At 38.2% G+C, this 12,880-nt stretch overlaps 1 protein-coding gene across 2 annotated transcripts in view; it reads left to right on the top strand.

The window, feature by feature from the left end:
* The window catches only part of SEC24D (SEC24 homolog D, COPII component), a 232,051-nt gene that overhangs the window by 159,673 nt on the left and 59,498 nt on the right, over positions 1-12,880 (top strand). The window lies entirely within an intron of this gene.

Genomic DNA, 12,880 nt, shown 5'->3' with positions numbered 1-12,880 from the left:
TATGTCAATTAAGGGGAACCTTACTACAAGCATTAAAAAAAAAAAAAAAAGATTCAGTGGGAAGTCAGTTTGCCACTGCTTTACAAGACCTGTTACTGACTTGGGGTAATGCAGGCTTTAAACAGGAGAACTCCTCCAAGTCTAGTTGGAGTGGTTTAGGAGGTGACTGTTCTTCAGCAAGGGATAAGTATTCCCCTAGCTGAGTGTCAACAACTGACAGCGAAAGCGCTCCTGCTCAACTCAGCCCAAAGTCAGTTAGCTTGGCTTACATCACATTGCGTTGTGAATTAAGCTGTTTCTGAAGGACAGTGTTCGGCACGTAAGCAGAAACATCTTTAATGGCTAGACTAGATTCTGAAACAAACACCTCTTGCTTTGAGACCCAGGTTGCTGGAGGTTGATATCAGATTCCCACAGCCTGAATTCCACTGAGGTGCCTGTACAAAGTGTTTTCGGTCGGCTGTTTCTAGGTCTTCAGAGATGTCAGGACAACAGGAAACACTCGGCCTTGAAGTTATACGACTTTGCATCTAAGTAGCTGGTAATCGTTGAGACTTTAAACCTAAGCCTGCATGTCTGTCAGTTCAGTGTCCCTGGAGTGATGCTTCCTTAGACTACAGCAATGTTCTTTAAAGGCCATGAGGCAAAATATCAGGGTAGAGACAGGATCTTCTGTTAAACTGAAACATTATGGCTGGGAAAAGTAGACAGGCTTCTAGGGGCTTGAGCCCTTCATCAGGCCTCTGAAGACTGGAAGGTAACCAAAAAACTGGGTGGAGACAAGCTCCCTGATCAAACAGAGGAAAATGTCACTCTAAATATCAGGATTCAGTGGGAGGAAGAGTGCTGTCTTTATTGACCACAAGTCAAAGGCTCTGGAGAAGCAAAACAAGCACAGCTTGCTGTATAATTAAATACTTCAGGAAAACGCTATCAGAGAAGCCATACTCAAAAAGGGAATGTCTTTAAAGGAACTTTCCTAGACAACCTCTGAGGGAAGACGCCTCATTTAAAACAACTGAGTTCAAGGTGGCTAACTGCTGCTTATTACCTTGTGCAATGTTGATTTGTTGCTAGAGCAGACAGCTTTTTAGTCTTTCGTGAGGCAGAATCTTGCTTTAGACAAAATTCTCTCCGTTTCGCCTAATGATGCATATTTTTATAGATACTTTTATGATGATAAAATTCTTAAGTATATAGCTGCAAAAAATGCCCTATGACACTCTGGTAAATACAAAAATTCATTTTATTTTAGGAAAATGAATCACATAATTATCAGCCCTTCAAATCTTATACATTTATGATGAAATTTGTATGTTCAATTACTGTTAGGGTGTTTTGAGCTTGTGTTAGGCTCTCTTTTATCATTTTGGTAAAAAGGAATAATCAAATCCAATCTCTGTTTCTGAACTTCTTCATATACTTACTGTACAAAACAAATTAAAGAGAAACACTCCTCCATTTGGATGGTCATGTATTTGAGGGGAATTTTTACTAGATAGAGATGCTTCTGTCTCCTTTGATCATATAACAGAACAGTGTAAAATGATAAAACAGAACAATCTTGATTAGTCATTGCTCAGCTGAAAAAATAACCCGTCAGAAGACCAGGGTCTGTTTGCTTTTGTTGTACAGCATAGATGAAATGTCTCTGCACAGCTACTGAAGTATCAGTAGTTGGTGTTCCTTGAAGTTAATCCCCCACCATCCCCCACCATCTATTTGAGATTCTTAAGGCAAAAGAGCAGAGAGAATCAACTGAAATCTGATTGTGTCATAGCAAAAGACATAGCAAAATTGTGCCAATGGTTTTGGCTAAAATCACCACGTAAAACATTAGAGAAATTTCTCTTAAAAGTGAAATTAACAGTTGTCTACAACATTGTGAGCTAGATTTTGTGATTCTTAAAGTTGAACACTTTAGTGTTTGCTTAGTGTTCTGCTGGCTTCTCATCTATGATCTCTACATGGTGCTCTAGAATTTAAATCGTCTTGTGGAAGTAGTGGCAACAATAGCTGATATCATTGGTGCTGTAAGATCTCTGCTCTCCAAAGCAAAATTCTTTATGTTTCTGCTTTGTATATATATTGTGTGGTACTAATTAGTCCAGAAGAAGTTGTGAAAAGAATGTGATATTTAAAAAAAAGAAACAAAAACCATCAAAATCTTTAAACTAGGAGTAGAGCAGTATAATGATAAAGCTTTGCGGACATTTAAACCTGGTACATTTAAACTGATATAGGACTCTCTGCTTGTACTGGCAAGAATTGTTGTCCTGACAGGAGAACAAAGACAGGAAAAGTAACTTTTTTCTAGTCAGTATGTTGAGGGGGGTTTATAACAAAAATTCCAAACAAACTGCTGCCTTTTTTTTTTTTTTTTGAGAGAGAATTTGTTGCTTGCTCTGCAGTAAGAAAAGAATTTGAAGTCTGTAACTAAACTTCCCATGATGGGGAGACCCACAGCTTCCTATGCCCTAATCTAACAAATAATACTCCATAGGCATTAACAGCTCCCATTTGCCTTATATGACTTTCTTAAATGCTTATGCCGCAACATATCTTGCTTTTTAATACTAGTCTTATCTTGTTGTACATTCTATGCATCCTTTGGGATTTCTAAATGCTGGTCAGAAACTGGACATCATGATAAAAGTGGAGTCATTCATGGGATTTATTACGTTTTGGTCTCTGTGGTCTCTATAGCATAAATAAATTGCATAAATTCTGAGATAATTTTTTAAATGCTCTGAAATATTTAAAGCTAATGGCAACCACAGCCACTTAACCACTGCCACCATCTGCATCATTTCACTAAAACCTAAAGATCCAATACTAGGCAACCACTGATAAAAATTTTATGTCACAAAAAAAAACTTTATAAACTTGGCAAATGGTAAATGCCAGAACTCACCCAATACCTATCTGTGCCCAAATACAGGTAAAGCTTTGGCTTGAATCTGATCTTCTATGATGAGATCTGGATGAAAAAATTTCTAGGTCAGACCGTCACCTGCTCATCTGCTTTAAAGAACTGCCAGTCAAAAAATCTAGTACATTAGCCTTGATGAGCTGTTATAAACTAAGAATAGCCATACTTAGACCAAAGTGAGGCCATCTACCCTGCAATGTTGTCTTTGATAGCAGGTGGAAAATTGTTGCTTAGGAAAAAGATTAAGAATATGGAAAATGCACACTACTCTCCTCAGATGGCCTCCAGCAACTTCCACTCAAAAACTTCCTCGGCTGGATGCAGTTCCTCTGTACTTCGTAACAGTTCTGAATTTCTCTTCCATGAACTTTTCCATGTGGTTTCCTCTTGAGCCCACATAACTTTTAGTATCTGTAGCTTATTGTAGGAAGTCTTCCCTAACTACATTGTGACATAAAGAATGACCTTTTCTTCTCTGATTCTGGATCCTACAGATGCATTGGATGTCCGCTGCTGCTTGGGTCAGAGGAAACTGTGGCCAAGCAATCCCCAGCCACACTTTCCAGGCATTTACTTTATAGGCCTCTTACATACCCGTATCAGTCATCTTTTCTCAAGGGAAGAAGAACAGAATAATTAGTCATTCTTTATACAGAAGCTGTCTCATACTTTTCATTATCGTCATTGCCTTTCTCTACCTCCTCTATAGTTCTATATCGTTTTTGAGACTGGGGCTTGGAATGCCACACAGTCTTCAGGCTGCAGACGAAGTTGATATTTATACAATAACATGATTATATCATCAATTTTGTTCTCTAGTTGCTAAACCCAACATTGCTAACACCTGACCTGCTTTTTCAGATGCTGCTGAGTTGATGTTGTCATTGAACCATATTTAAAATCTTAAAATCTTGCCTGGTGATAGTCAGTTCAAAGCTCATTGTTTTATATGTGAATTGATGTTTTTTTCCCCAATGTGTATCACCTCATACTTCTAAGCCATGTTATGGTATGGCTGCTTAGTTTTCTTAAAAGCCTTTGGTGAAGGAATTTGTTGAAAGCCTTCTGTAAATCCAAGATCAATCAGATCACCCTTATCCACGTGTTTTTTGATCCCCTCAAAGGACTGCCGTATGTTTGTGAGGCAGGACTTCCTTTTATGAAAACCTTTTTAACTCTTCCCAGATAAGTCATATTTATCCAGATGTCTGCTGTTCCATATTATAGTTTCTACCTATTTGTTTTGCATAGATAGCGGGTCGACAGGCTTGTTTTCTGAATATCTCTTGGAACACTTTTGCTAAAAAACAGTGCTCCCTAATCTCAGGTAACAGTTTTAAGTAAGAGTCAGCTATTTCAGCCTTGAATTCCTTTAAAGCTCTGTGTGGTCTCAGTGACTACTTCGTAATTTTATTTCCCTCATCTACTGTCATTTGTCCATATATTTTCTCTTCTTATTTTAATAATCATTTATGATTCTGAACAGTTTTACTAGAAATGGATTTATCTAAAATCTAATTTAAATCAAGTAGTTCTGTAGCTGAGTTCAGAAGACATTCTACAAATGTGAGAAGAAAGAAGACGTATGTTCATCTTTCATTCAGCAATAAAATAAAAGCTGTCATTTCACTTACAGTTTCCTACAATAGTATCCCAGGTCTGTGGATTCTTTAAAAATGCAAACCTTTCCACCCATTCCTTAGTAATGAGGAAGAGAGGGAGGGAAAGGGGATATCATGATCTCTAATTTATGGGCAGCATTTTACTGCTGTAAATACCCAGATGGTCTGATTTCCTTCTTTTTACGCATTTCATTTTCTTTTCCCATCTGATTTTTTCACGTAAAATCAACATAAGCTATTTCCCTAAAAATGCCTATTTTAACAGCTTTCTAGTACATTATAACTCTATCATCTGTAAACAATTTAAGAATCTACGCAATTTAGCCAAATGGGAGAATCAGCGGGGGGGGGGGGAAAAACATGACAGTGCTTTTTTGTTTGTTTGTTAATTACATGATAAAAACCCACATGGAACAAAAGATAAAATCACAGCCGTGCCACTTAAGAAAACATGACACACAATCTCTTCTAAATGAAGTGAATGTGGCCTCTTCTAATATATTCCTTCAAATTAGATCTTTTATTAAGTGGCTTCTGTGAGCTGGATAGTGTAAGGCAACATAGCATATGTTATTGTCACAAATCATTACCTAATAACATTCCTGATTTCGTAGTAGTACAACTCAGTAGTTGCATAAGGTAAAAGCAAATTTTGAAGGCAAAGCTAAACATCATTTTCCCCAAACCTTACAGAAGTAGAAAAATATATTTCTTCTTAATTCCTACCCTTAATTTTTGTTCTCCTGACTTCAGCAGCAACAAGGAACAGAGCCGCATGGAAAGGATTCAATTTTCGAAAAAGGTATAAAATGACAAAGTGAATGAAATATATTGATGGAGTGTTCAAATGCATGGCTCCAGCTAACATTCATTAAAGCTGATTGCTCTTCATTTTTCCCATCCAATTTCTCTTGTCCTGCGAGAGAAATTAATAGAATCCAGATGTTTTGATTGCATGAGGAACTTTGCAGTGCACTGCCAGCTGAAGAGGGTTTGCTGAGTGAAAGTACAGACATGGAGTGGTAAAGGTACTGAAAACCAGTAATACCAAGTTCTTAGGGAAAAGAAATTAAAAATACAAATCATAGATAATTGTTAGCTACCGCTAAGGCCAGACGAGAAAGCTCTGCCCACACATAAGAGGCATGAGCAGTTCCTCACCAGTAAAGGCTTGAAATTTTAATCCCTTATGTGGATTATTAGCCTAGGTACTGTGTGATGGGTTGGAATTTTATAACTAATCCTGCTTTGGTTTTTTCCCCAAGTTCAAGACTGGCAAATCGAATGTGGTGGAAGAAGCAGAGAAATGTACCAAATCTCGTGTGAGAAACCACTTTCTCAGAAATATAGAATAAATCTGGTCATGTTCTAGAACCTGAGATAATTCTTTCTCTAAGTGGAAATACAAAGGGTTGCACTGTCACATTCTGAAAAACTCCGTCTACGATCTGCCAACTGTAAAGGGTAAGGCAGGACAGAGCTCAGCCAAGCTTCTCTTGAAGGGGAAAGTAATTCGCTGTTGTTCTCTTCTGGAAACAAATTACCTTGCCTCCACGCCAGCTCAGGTAAGGTTAACAAAGTTTTAGACATTTAGCAAGAGTCAAACTTTTGCCTGTTTATCCTGCCCCTACCTCTTTGTTCCCTGTTGTGTTCTTAGTAGGATGAGAAATAGTAACTCTAGCCACAAGCAAAAGTTCCTTAATGCAGGTAGCCTGTGCAGAGGAACAAGAACTCTGTTCCTCTTAATGGTAGACTTAGCAATAGTCACAATCATGCATTTTGTAATGAAGTTAAAGTATCTCTCTGTGAGTCCTGAGCTGATAGCATATGCAGTTAGTAACAGGCATTGGAATTTGACAGGTGTGCTTGTTAGGACACACTGCCAGCATTTATATATGCTTCACTAAGAAGAAAACGTAAGTCAGCTAAAAATGTGAAGTTTGCCATGCCACTACAAGGAGAGTATTTCTCAGCACTTCCATTACTGGGTGCCATCCTAGATGCTTGTAATGGCTTTATCATTATAGTTTTAGGCTCTGTTGTGGAAAAAAAAAAAAACAGATGAAAGAAGCCACTTTCCTCCAAAACACAGAAACAAAGTTGGTATCCTTGAGCATTACTGATTGACAACACAATAAGTAGGAATTCATGCAGAGGGAGTTCCCCTGTAACTCCATAATTCACCATGACAGGATGTAGATTAATGAAGATCTGCTCTCTAAGCGTATGCCTTGGTGGCAACGTATCACAGGCCCTCTTGTAATCAAAGACCTGCCACCTTTAAATACAATGACTAAAAATGTATGGGTAACTTGAGTAAGAATCCAAGAGTCTGGAGAAGAGAACTCATATGTCTCTGGTATTTGTCCTACCTGTTCCTACCACAGCCAGTCCCAGTTACTCAGGAAATACCTTCCTGAGCTACTGGCTGAAGAGAAGTAGACTTTTTTTTCTTCCTGGACTCTCAAAGTTTTTTGAGATTCCAGGTGTGCACACATAGCCCCACCATATCCCAGCTGCACACTACAATAGGAGCTTCCTTTCTTTCTCCCACTCCTTTGTATGGGTCAGGCAATTCAGAAGTACAGGTAGTCTGCAAGCACCCAAAGGGGTCTTGGGAAAGGGGTCAGTAAGTTATATGAAAAGGCAAGGATTTCAGAACGTGCCCAGAAATCAATATGCAGAATAGCTATATACGCTCCCCAAGATTTTGTGGTGAGGAAAAAGTAAAACACTTTCACTGCAAGATTTGTGAACATGGAAAAAAAATGTTTGTGACTCTGGAATAACCAGCTATTTCTTGTAAATCCTGAAGTCAGGGTTTGGACTAGAATTCATGTTTCCAGGTGTCATTCCACTGCTGTTCTTACTTATCACTGTGTTTTGGCAAAGGAAAGGTTGCATCACATTCTTAATAGAGCTTACAGGAATCAAAATTTATCTTCTGTGCAATAGTTTTTGGGTCTTGAATGGAATGTGCATGTAAGTAAGTGTTCTGTGTTCCTCGCTTCTGCCATAATGCTTCACTCTGCTCTTTGAATTGTCATTTAAAGGTAGCAGTTAAGTAACACCTTTTATCTATCTGCTCATCTTAGACAGTCAGCTTTTATGATCTTCCCTCTTCCTACTGAAAGAACCCAGCGCAAACATTTCATGCCTATTTCTTGGGCTAAATAAATATCCCATGCTAAACTCTTCTGATGTGAAATGAATCAAGACTAACCATACCATACTCAGTTTGAAACTGTATTTTAATCATAGCTGAGCTATAGCCTACTAAATTTTGAAATGATGGTGTAATGTGGAACTGAAGATTGAAGAGATCTTAAAGATTTAACATTAGTCTTGTCATTGTTTAGCCTCAGCTGGCAACAAAGAACCACACAGCTGCTCTCTCATTCCTCCCCTGCCCCTGCGGTGGGATGGGGAGGCAAAGCAGAAAGAAAAGGCAAAACTCGTGGGTTGTGATAAAAGCAGTTTAACAGAATGGCAAAGGGAGAAGAAAATAACAACAATAATACTGGTAAAAAGAATATACAGCATGCAATGTTCTCACTGCACAATGCTCAGCTTACTCTCAAGTAGCAAATCCCCATGCTTCAGCCAGCTCCCCCACTTAAATACTGAGCGTGACCTCACATGGTATCAAATATCCCATTTGATTGGCAGGTTTGGGTCAGCCCAACCAGCTTCTCCTGAAAATTAACCCTATCCCAGCTGAACCCAGGACAGTCTGATGAATACTCACCTGCTTCAAATTTCATCGTTTAAATTTTTTTTCTTATTAGTTAGAATAAAAGTGATTAACTCCCTTTGACCTGTTCCTTTTAAAGAGCTCAGTGACTGATTACATGCACGGCCACAGTCCAGCATAAAAATGAACTATTTTTGCATTGCAGTTTAAAGCAGGTATTGTTTGTCGCTTGGAAGGCTCATAAGATTGAATTTATTAGTACTGAAAACAAGAATGGGAGAAGCAGGGGAACAACTGAGTTATAGTACAGTATGGGTCTTGGGAAGCTTAGGTTCCCTTTTTACACTTGAAAATTGTCATTTAATTTTTGGTCTGGGTCTGTAAAATGGGGAAAGTAGCCACTACACAGTGTAACCTTGTGAAGTCTGCTTGAATTTCTGAAAATCTCTGTAGTTTGATAGTTTGCATCCTCCTGCAGTACCCTGTTCTTTCCTCTGTGCTACAAAATAAGCTGTAAGAATTGTAAAGCAGTTTCTAACACTCACCTCACAAATACAGCGAAGTACTTTGTTCAGTGTCTGCCCCAGCAAGTCCGATGTTGGTGGTTTGGACTACAGCCTCTAGCAAAAGGACAGTGCATAAGAAGTTGCTATGGCATCCAGTTGCGTCTATGTAAGGCTGACAGCATTGCCCGCTCTTTGCCTCTGGATGGTTCTGTTCTTACCAGAGAAACAGTAACAACAAAGATGATACAAAAGGGACCTCCCTGCATGAAATCTTACCCCCCATGCAAATAACTTCAATAGATTAAAAAGCAATCCAGGTATCTTCATCCCTGGCTAGAGGAACAAGAATTCCAACTCTCTGCTTTCATAACTAATTCCTTTCCTAATGGAGCAGACTATATTAGAAAAGTCTGCCCTTCAAAAACACCTTGGTGTTTAACCCCTGCTGATCTTCCATCCTTGACTGTTGCGCTGCATCTTCCTGACAGGAGCCAGTTTCCAGACTTCTCAGCTCCCTCTGTCTTTGGTACAGGCTTCTGCTTTTGGTGATAACCTACTGCTTAGCTGGTGTTGGCATGGATCGGGCCGATTCCTAGACAACTGCCAATGTCTGAAAATCCTGAACATGTTTTTTGTGCCTCCACAGAGCAAATCTAGTATGCGTGCTGTGACACCAAGCGTGATGTAGAATTTTGCTCCTTTCCTTAGTTATTTTCATGCCAGCTGCATCTCCTCTCCCTTTGTGGCAACTGTCATATACAAATACTGTGACGGATTTTTAAAAAATTTAATTATGATTTTCTTTAATTCTGATGTTTATTTTTGTTGATGATGGAGAAAGCATCAATTAGTTTATAGTAAAGGTATCCAAATAGCACAAAACCAGTATTTTGAAAAATACTCTTGCAATCAGTGCCAATATTTCTTGCAAATGACAGAGATGGTTTACTGGTACGTAGTACCTCTACTATTTTTCCATGCTCAGGTAGAAGATTTTTTACTTCTGCATTAATGGTGGTGTAAAGCAGAAGCACAGTGAATGTGAGTGTGAATGAACATAAAAGTATTTGCATCTTAAGTAATTTCAGGGTGATTTTGCAGAGCTGTTTTTCTTACGCAACAGATTCACCCAACAGTTACGAGTATTTGTCAGCACTAATGAACAGAAACCAACTTACCCTGCTTGTTATACCAACTGATCAGAGTAAGGACATAATATCATATGAGTTGCAGTAGACAATCAATTATACTAACAGTAGGACTGTACTCACAGTGTGTTGAATGATCACCACCACTGGCTGAAATACAGCTGTGTTATTAACTGGACAAAGAGAGAAAACAGACAACGGAGTAAATCAATCAAATAGCTAGGTTGCTATGAAGAGTTAACTCAAAGTTACTTTTTTTTTTTTATGATAGTAACCTTATTTGAGTACTCTTCTACAGCAAGACTCCACTAACATATCAGAAAATTTATACACGAGCAGGAAATGTAAAATGAAAGACAATAAAAGTAAAGGTACTTCAGATGCTTTTGAATGTAGAAGTGAAATATGTCTAAGTTTGAGAAATTCCATACATTCAGCAAGCAAACACAGAAAGGGTTGTATAACTTTCTGCTGTCCTTTCTCAAACTGATGGCTTAATGTTTATTCACAGTGCTTTATATATCATACATTATTCATCAGATTATAAGAAGTTCTCATCTTTGTTTTTATGTTACAGTTTGTTATGTAGCAATTACAGCAGGGTAATCAAGTCTTATTTTTTTTTTCTTTAACAACTGGTAGTGCAATCTTCCACTCTCATGCATCTTAGACAGTACTAAATTAATTTAAAAAGATAATTAAATTCCCCAAGTGAAACGTCACAGCAGTTTTCTCAGAACACTGTATCTATCTCCTGTAAATGTTCCAGATCGAGTTGCCAGAATGTTGATTTCATTAGAAATCAAAAATAGCAACAATTAGTGAGAGTAAGCAGAGGAGCCTCAGTCTGCAGATACTGAAAAATCCAGAGGCTTGAACTAGCCAGAAAGACTTTTTTAGAGAAAGCAGCCACAGTCAGTTTTCCAAAGCATTGCTTTTGTAATGCCTGACTTGCATAGAACTTACCATGTGTGGAGGACCATAAAGCATTTTATAATCATTTCTGGTCTACTGTTTCAGGGAAAGAAAGTGGTTTTAGCTAGCAGGGACCAACCTAACAGGAAATCAGGACCTTGGCTTTAAGGCAAGTGCCCTTTTCACAAGACCCAGAGTCTCTCATAGGCAAACAATAGCATTAAATACTCTTTCACTTGCATATAATTTTTCTTCCCTAAATATATTTTTTTTGCTTTGCAAATATGCCAATAAACTTTACCAAAACTTTCCAAGGTAGGCAATGAATGCCCTCCGTGGTGGTTGATTTTTGTCCACTCTTTGGGGGAGTTAGGGATCATAAAGACAAAACGGTCTGTCATCGTGGACTCACCAGTTGCCAGTGATGTTTAAAAGGGTTTGGGCAGGAAAGGAATGGCGCGCTCCCAGTCCTTCCTCTCCTCCGCAGGGTATAGCAAAATGCAGCCATTTCTAGGGTGGAACAATGCAGCTGTTCAAAAGCTACCAGCAACTGTACAAGTGCAACAGAATTGCCCAGCTCACAGCAGGGAATAGAGTAATATTTGGTCTAAATGAATTTGCAGGTGAATCCAGACAAACAGAATACAAATTTATGAATTGGGATTGGATTTACGCTCCTCATCTAAAAACATTTTGGAAACTTTAATGAGCACAAGGTGTCAGGACCTCTTTGTTTATGGTATGCTGAGAGCAGCCTGAGATGTAGAACAGCCTTTACCATCACTGTAGAGCGGGAGGTCAGTGCTCAGCAGGAGGGAAAAGGGAGAATCAATTGCATGATCTGTGTGCTCAGCAATCCCTAATTATGTCCCAGCGGCCCCTCTGACTGGCCGGGGCCGACTGTGGTTCTGGGTACTCTGGCTCACCACCTGCTCAATTAGTGCCTGATCTTGCAAAAAAAAAAAAAAGGTAAGGAATTAATTATTTCTTTATTGTGGCCATGTGCCTGAGCTGAAACAGGACTAGGTGATAGTGGATAGTCACTGTGGGAAGTATCTTTTAACACCGGTTACTTACAAGAAAATATACATAGCAACGAAAGTATGCCCAGGGTTTTAACATTACTGTATTGTTTTCCCTGAATAACAGCAGCTACATCTGCCTAATATTCTGAAAATCCTTTGCTCTCTGTGCTTTCATTTTATATAAGCAGTGTTTAAAGGGTGTACTCCAATAATATTTTCTAATTGCTATTGAGATTGTCTAATCAAAATATCAGCATTCACTTCTGTTGTACCCTTATTTATGTTTCTGTTGGGCTTAGGTTTTTGTATTAGAAATGTAACTGAGTCACAACACTGATGTATTTCTTCTTACAGTCATGTTCTGTTTCCTGAAATATTACATCTTTCTTTATTCTTCATATAGCATTTCTTAATCTGACCTCACACACTATTTTTTTTTCAGAAAAACATAATCCCTTCAAAATTCGATTGCTTCTTTTTTATCAAAGCCTTTGCTTTCATTTTAAACAAATATAAATTTTGTAAATATTAATTTGTTTTGCTTGTAAAGTGCTTTAAACTAAACAGTAAACTGTTTTCCATAGATCTTAACTGTACAGTAGACAAAACATTAAAGAAGATTTCAGTGATTATATGTAAGCAAGACAGGAAAAGAAAGCAATCTTTTTATGTAAACAACTTTTAGGACCCTTCTGATGTTGTGCAAAGCAAACCTGTTGCTTTGTCTGCAGGACATAAAAATGAAACTAAAAGGAGAAAAACAGTTTCAACAAAAAAAGCCTTCTTCAGAGTTTTATGAACTATTCCTTGTGATGAAATAGTCTTTTTCTTTAAAGAATGTACCCAATGTTGCCCACATCTTCCCCTAGATAATGGTTTAGAATATATTTTGATTTTTTAAAACATCATAGCACTGAACTGCAGGTAGTTGTCAGGGCTATGTGTTAACACAATCAATGTTAACTTCTAGAAAAGCTGTACCATAGCTATCATCATGAGATAGACCTGCCTGTAGCTCAAATGCATCACGGTGGTGTT

This window comes from Opisthocomus hoazin, chromosome 5 (assembly GCF_030867145.1).
Source record: "Opisthocomus hoazin isolate bOpiHoa1 chromosome 5, bOpiHoa1.hap1, whole genome shotgun sequence".
Lineage (NCBI taxonomy): Eukaryota > Metazoa > Chordata > Aves > Opisthocomiformes > Opisthocomidae > Opisthocomus > Opisthocomus hoazin.
This window is presented reverse-complemented; position numbering and strand designations above follow the sequence as displayed.